Source organism: Aythya fuligula, chromosome 2 (genome assembly GCF_009819795.1).
Source record: "Aythya fuligula isolate bAytFul2 chromosome 2, bAytFul2.pri, whole genome shotgun sequence".
Taxonomy (NCBI): Eukaryota; Metazoa; Chordata; class Aves; order Anseriformes; family Anatidae; genus Aythya; species Aythya fuligula.
The window spans coordinates 158,193,387-158,201,149 of NC_045560.1; positions in this window are offsets into that span (position 1 = coordinate 158,193,387).

A 7,763-nucleotide genomic window follows, 5' to 3' on the forward strand; every position below is an offset into this window, starting at 1 on the left:
GGAGGCACCTCTGGTCCAGTCCCCTGATGAAACAGGGCCACCCAGAGCTCAGGACCACACGGAAAAAGAGGCTGAAAAGCAGCTCCAGTGTAACAAGGACATAGAAACTATTAAAGAGTGTCCTAAGAAAGGCTATAAAGTTGGTCAAGGGCCTAGAGGGGAAGACACATGAGTTGCTGAGGTGCCTTGGTTTGTTGAACCCAGAGCAGAGCAGGCCAAAGGGAGGCCTCATGGCGGCCTGCAGCTCCCTCATGAGGGGAGCGGAGGGGCAGGCACTGAGCTCTGCTCTCTGGGGACAGCGACAGGAGTTGGACTCGATGGTCCACGTGGGGCTGTGTCTTTTGAACAGAGAGGCCCCGGCCTCTCGCACCTCCCTGCAGAGCCACAGGGACATGGGGAAGCTCCCCCGGAGCCTCCTCCTCTCCAGGCCGAGCAGCCCCAGCTCTCGGGGTCTCTCCTCATAGCAGGGGGGCTCCAGGCCCTGCTGCCCCTTAAGGCCCCAAGGAAACATCCCCAGGGACATTCCTGCCCAGAGAACAGGACAAGCTTGCAGGGTTTAGTGACTAAGAGCAGGACGTGGAGGTGGCATCAAGCTGAGCGTCATAGACATGGATGAAGAGGCAATCTTTGGATGAGATATGTCTCCCAGGACTGTGTGGATTTGGGGACAGGCACCCTCAATCCCCTCAGAAGTAGGGGACCTGAGATTCAGTATGTTGGGGAAGGATGAAGCCCCTTTATCACAAAAAGCTATAGGACCAGAAACATCCAGATCTGTAGCCACCACTGGCAGCAACATGGGTGGGGAAAGCATGAATGTTTCCCCAGTCAAAGGGGTTGGGTGAATTCTGGGGAGCCCTGTGGCATGTGCCAATGCCACAAAGCACCAACCTTCCCCTATAAAATCACTTTCACCTTAGTGAGTTGGGAACCTCATCTTCCAGTTGCTTGCATTACAGAAAAAGAAAGCCAAAGATGAACTAAACAGTAGCAAGAGCAACCTAAACCATACCCGGTGGTGGATACACCTCTGCAGGGTCAAGGTGATGGTGTTCCCTTGCCCACAGGGAAACTTGAGGCTGTCTCTGCTGGGTCACAGCCACTTCCCAACCATACAAAGCACCCACCAGTCTGTCAAGCATCACAACCTGAGCTGGTGATCAGCTCAGAGCCAAGCTAGGGCCAGTTTTCAAGAACCACCACTGTTCCAATGCCATCAGGGATGAGGCTTGGAAGCAAGGTTTCTCCCACAAAGGAGGGTGGTGATGGCTCTCCCACATGTCCAGGTAAAAAAAAAAAAACAGACAAGGTTTCAGATAGGAAAAGGGAGAGTTTATCCTATGCCTTTCAAGAAGAATGATGCTTAATTACTGGGCTGTAGGACTTTAGAGCAATGCATGGCTCCAGAGAACCTTCAAATTTGCTCAGGATGGAGGAGCAGATTCCCCACAAAAAAACAGCAGTTCAGGGACCAGCATTGAGAGCCCATTCTGCACCAAGCAGAAACATCCCTCCCTGTTCAGAGCAAGCCCCGATTGCTGGTATCAACAGTTCATCACATCGAGCCATCAGATGTGACCCTAATTTTCAGACCCCTGCACAGAGTCATCAGTCCCAGCTCTTCACCAGAAGCTCTCCATGGCTCTCAAGCCCTATTAAACTTCTAAACAGCCCCTGTGTGTCCCACCAAGCTCCTCCACGGGCGAGCATCAGTCTCAAGTCAAGTTGAGAGTATGGTTTTGCGGTGAAACAAATCCCTAGGGAAGAGCCCATTTTCCCACAGCCCAAGCCCCAAAGCAGCTTTGAGGAAATAACGCCAGGGAGACGGCTGAGACCGGATGCTTTTTTGGAGCAAGCATTGCACAATTTCCACTAAACTCATTAGTGCAAATAGCTTGGCAAAACATCCTCCAATCTCATTAGGAGCCAGTAGATTTGTGACTCAGAAGGCAAAGTCCTGCAGCCTTTTCGGACTGGCTCCCTCCCCAAAAGGTCTTATTAGAGGCTTCTCACTGGACATGAAAGCCCCTGCCTCCACGAGGTGGAGAGGATTATCCTGCTAAAGGCCAGCGTAATGAATTCAGGCTTCTATCTCTGCCCAGATCTAGCACAGGGCGAGGGAGAGAAACACCCTTTTCCCAAGCTTTGCGAGGCTGGCTGTCCCCCCTAGCACTTCCCCACCGCCTACCTCTGCATTTATGTAGGTATGTGCGGCCAAGCCATCGCACCTTGCTGACTCGAGCATCCTTCTGTGCTTGGAGAGGTTGGATCAGGCCAGGAGCCTTCCTCACCCACCCAAAGGCCAGGATAAAGGCTCAAATCCCACTTGTGATGTTTTCTGACAAGCTTCTGGGGTCACCAAAGACACTAAGACATGGCCAAGTGACATAAAGGCATCAAAAGTGGAGCGGTCTCAGTGATAAGTGAGGGGCTGCACAACCCCACAGCAAGGAAAAGGATAATTTTCCAGTTCTTTAGGCAGTAAAAGCCATCAAGAAAGTGACTTGACTTACCTGGAAGAGCCCTCCAGCCCTGCTGATGACCCTTGGTGAAGGCTGGATTCAGTCTTTTCCTGAAAAAAGTTCATGGCATTGATGCAGAAGTTTAAAAAAAAAAAAAAAAAAAAAAAAGCAGAGCTGGCATGGGTACCCCAACAGCAGCATCAACCCCAAGCAATCACTGAGCCAGGCCATTGTCCCTGCATCCCAACAGCATCACCCTCCCCTTCTTCGGCCACTTCTGCCAGAAACCAGGAGCCCAAAACAGCAGGCCTATACTAGCCTGACTTCCCCAACCATAGAGGAGGCTTCAAGTTTTATGGGGTTCAGAAACCCGTACCTTATTTCGTCAACACTAAAAACTTCTCGTGGCTTTGCTCTACAAAATACATCACCCCCCTCAACCACCTGCTCATTAGATGTGCTGCTGTTATTGGGGACACTGGGCCAGGATGCCAGAAGGACAGGAAGGCTCCAAAAAGATGCTTCTAATCACAGCTCATGTGCAGCCAGGCCAGTTTATTCCACGGGAGATTAAAAAATGGCCACTGGAGCAGATGGCAAGAGGGAAAGAAGCAGGGGGCAAAGCCATCGGTGGGAAATACGACAAGAAACAGCAGGGAAGGAAGAAGGAAGAAAGAGCAAGAATTAGGGAAGAATTGGGACAGGATATTGAAGAAAATGAGCTCAGATGGGACTCGAACAGAGACCCCAAAAGCTTCCAACCAACATGCAAGGCTACATCCAAGCATGCAGTGCCCTGAAACCCATCCCAAGCATTGAGGCTCTCGTTAACAAATTCTGACTCCCTGAGTTTCTCTTTCCAAGGCTTTCAAGGGAGGCCAAAACCACACAGGGATTTTTTTTTCTTGAAAGCTGCTCATGAGAAACAGCTGGGTTAACTCATTAAGTGGAATAAAAACCTGAGTTAATTACAGGTTGGCTGTGGCAATGTGCACTTTCGTTCCCTGGGAATACTCCTGCTCTCGGGTTCACAATCCTTCAGCTGCTGTCAGCAGCCAGGATGGGCCATGCAGGAGCCACATTCTTCCTGCACGCAAATGCCACCAGGAATGGTGGCACTACCAGGGCACCAGCCACGATGCCCTCTGGGGGTTTCACAGCTGCAGTTTTCTTCCGATGCAATCAGAGTTGATTGCTGACATTTCCAAAAGCATTTACAAGAAGGATGGGGTGGACAGTCACCTCTCCTAGGAGGAAAGGCTGAAAGCTGGGGATGTTCAGCCTGGAGAAGAGATGGCTCTAGGGACACTTCCTTGAGACCCTTCAACACTTAAAGGGGTCTAAAAAAGGATGGAGAAGGACTCTTTACTCTTGTAGATGATGATAGGACAAGGGAGAATGATCTTTAATTAAAAGAGGATAGATTTAGACTAGGCATTAGGTGGAAATTCTTCACTGTGAGGGTGGTGAGGCACTGGAACAGGTTGCCCAGAGAGGCTGTGGATGGAGAAGCTGTGGATGCACCATCCCTGGAGCTGTTCAAGGCCAGGCTAGATGAGGCCTTGGCCAACGTGATCTGGTGGATGACATCCCTGCTCATGGCAGGGGGTTGGAGTTGAAGGATCCTTCAAGTCCATTCCAACCCAAGCCAGCTCATGCTCTTGATCCAGCAAAAAATACATTTGATTCAACCCCAATCTCACCCACATCCACTAGCAGGACACCCAAGCTTCAGTCAGTTTGCTCTTTAATTTAATTCCAGATGCCCAAAGGTTCCCTCTTATGGGCTCACACCAAGCTGTAGGACACCATCCCCAAGCTCCCTTGAGAGAAAGCCATGCAAGGACTCCTAAATCCCCCGGCACTGAGACCACCACCTACCAACCCAGATGCAGCTGCCTCCTTCGCTCGGATCCCATCCCACTGGCTTGAGCCTTCACCTTCCACAGCCTCATGCTTTAGGGAGCTTCCCAACCAAAAAATAAAAAAAAAAAAAGGAGAGAAAAGGCAAGATTTTCTCATCAGTAAAAACTCTTTTAATAGCAAGAACCCCAAAATAAGGTGGGCAAAGCCCCATAGTTTCCATCTCCTCCCCACAGCCACCTCCAGCCCTTCCACCCCATTAAGGAATTACCTGCTGATGATGTTCTCCTGCAGTGGTTTCTCCTTGGCTTTTGCAGATTTCTTCTTCCCTTTCAGTACAGGGGGCTGAATGTCAGGAGAAGGGAAGGGAAGAGAGTTTGTGCAATGGGTTTGATGCCCACAAAACACCAAAGAAGGCACAAGGATCATCTCCAGAGCCCGAATTGTTAGAGGGCTGATGGTACCTGCACCACACATGGAGTTTCTTCTGGTTTCTTCTTCACAGCCTTCCCCTGGGGTGCCTTCAGCACCTCCTGCCCTGTCTCTGCCTCATTCTTCCGCTTCCTGGGGACAACAGCGAGTTCGTCCCACCAAGGCCAAGCAGGCAAAACCTCTTAAACCCCCCTTGGTGGTAAAAATAAGCTACACTACATAACCTTTATACGCAGAAGCACCAAAAAAAAAAAAAAAAAAAATCCACACACCAAAATCTCTCCCAAAAGGGAGATTCGTAGGGTTTTCCCTGCTGATTATTTTAAGGGTGTGCTGCCCAACAGAGCCACCTGCAACACCATAAAGCCAGGGGGTCCCCAACCTTTCTACCCCTGTGGTGCCCACCGGTTGCTGCTGTCCTTCGCCCCGTGGGCCCTGGAAACCCCCATGGCTTTGTCACCCACTGGCTCTGCAGGAGGGGACGTGGGGTCACAGCGGTGGTCCTGAGGTTGGGCACTGCAACGAGATGGAGAAAGAAATCCCACAGCCCAACCCTAAAATTTGGAGCAACACACGGGAGCGAGCTCAGCTTCTGCAATTACCCAAGAGGAGCACTGAGTGCTAAGTGTTGATCTCAGCTCCTAAAATGCTGTTAAAGAAGTAAAAATAAGGTTGTCCTAAAATAAAAGGGATCCCCAAACGTCAGAATTCATAGACCCATATGGGTAGATGTGGGCTGTGTGCTGGGGTAGATTGCACCCTCAGAGCAGCCTGGGTGGGTTGTACATTACCCCAGGCACTCACTACACCCTGAAAATGAGCATAATGAAAAAAAAATAATGGATTACAACAAATAAGCAATAGTAAAACTATGAATTTGACTCCCCCCAAAGCACGCAGCTAGGCCACCATCACCCAGCAGTCCTCTCCCCTCCTTCTCAGGGCTGGGACAGACAAATCCTTCCCCAAATCACCCCAAAAAACCTCAAAGTCTGAGAGGAAGCAAACAACAAAGCTCAGATTTAAGCACCAAGGTGGACTTCACCCATAAAGGTCCTTCCCCATCAAGGAAACCAGGGGAATTTCCAAGGATTGAAGGGCAACCTGCAACACACCACAAGATACCCCACAAACTTCACAAGGAAGGAGAAATATGTTGAAAATTTTGGTGTTTTACCAGCTGGTGGTGGGACCACGCTCACCCAGCATGGGGTGACATACTCAGAGCCACCCCAAGCTGGAGAAAACCTCACCCTCACTGCCACCCTAGGGGAAATGTCCTCCACCAGGCAGCCTCCCTAAAACCTCCCCTCAGTGTTGATTGGAGGCCCCCAGCCCAAGGTGGGCCCTGGGAAATGAAGTTTTTAGCCCCAAATCTGAGTTTCAGGAGAACCCCATAACTTTGGCAAGGGGATTTCCTAAGTGGGGACCAAACCCCTTTGCATTTCTCAGGTGTGTTGCTTCAAAAATAACGCTGTACAAACACCTCCCTCCTGGGGGAGGCCACCCCTACAATCAAGTGATAAAATAAAACCCTAAATCCAGCCTTTCTCACCTTCTTCTTCCCCATCAGAGCCCTATGACTGGGTTCGGAGGGGTCTTTAAGCCCAGGCAGGGGGACACAGAGGCCAGATCCCAAATGACACTACCACCCATAGCTCTGCCCCTACAGCACAGCCCCCATCCCACTGTCTCCAGCCCTTTTCATGCAGACGAGCCTATTACTTCCACCTGCCCTCATCCCCACCAAAATTCTCCCAGCTGAGCCTCAGGAGGGTCTCCTAACCCCAAACAGCAGCCCTACAGCAGCACCGGGGCCTGCTACAAAGGGGCTGCAGCTGCTGCAGAGCCCTTCAACTACACAATGGGAAGAAACACCCCTTTTCCCAAAAAATTTTGGCTTCTGAGGGAATTTCAAGGCATTGCCCTGTGTTTGGGGCGAGTTAGTGGGGCCACGTGTTCCCTTGGGAAGGTGCCGGAGCGGAAACCCTCCGAGGCAGGGCTGGCTCGGGGAGAACCTCTTTGATCCCCCATTGCACCACCTGGGGAAGAGGCGCCCAAGCCACCTTTCTGGCTGGATGAGGAAAAAAAATAATAATAAAAAAATTTAGGGGTTGGGAGCCGGCCCCGGGGCAGGGAGCAGGAGCCGGGCCTTGTTTGCTCTTCTGCCAAGCGATTATATGTTTTTTGGGGGGTTTTTGTGGCAGTCCCATATGGGTTTGTTCAGCCCCAGTGCTGGGGAGGGTTGGCCCTCCTGGGAAAGGACGGGGTTTGTGCTGGAAAATGCCTGTTCCTACCCAAACTCACTTGGGTTTGTGCATCCAAACCCTGCCTGGGTTAAAAACCTTAATAATCGAGGTGGGTTTCACATCTTTTCCCTTTCTGGGTGCTAAAGCTCTTTGAAAGTGGGAGCAGGATGGCTCCATGTGAGGCTCTGCAGCTGGGAAACCCACACCACAAATGGGGTCCTGCACAGTCTGGCAATGGTCCAGGACCCTATTGATACCCTATTGATTTACAGTGCACAGGAGTAGTTATATCAGCCTCATTTTAGGATCAAAGCCCTGTCCCGGTGGAGACCCCAGCCCCATTTTGGGATGACCCAACCAGCTCAGCATCCCCATGTGGGCACCTCACACCTTGAGGTCCCACAGAACCAGCGTTTGTCCACCCCTGGGTGCTTTTATTATTTTATTTATTTGTTTTATATATATTTTTTAATTTTATATTTTATTTTATTTGTTTATTTTATTCTTTTTCAGGATGGAAATTCCCCCCCCAAAATTCCACCCAGCTCCTGTTTGGGGAGAAACCCTGCAAGCCAAACCCCACCGGGGCTCAACGGGACGGCTCAGGAGGTTGAGAGCTGGGCAGAATTTGCCTGAAAAAAAGCCAGAAAGTGGCTCTTAGGGTTATTTCTCCGGCTATTTTTAGGGGTATTTCTCAAATGTTTCGTATTTATTTTTTTAAATACTTTTTATTATATAAATATAATTAAAATGTTAA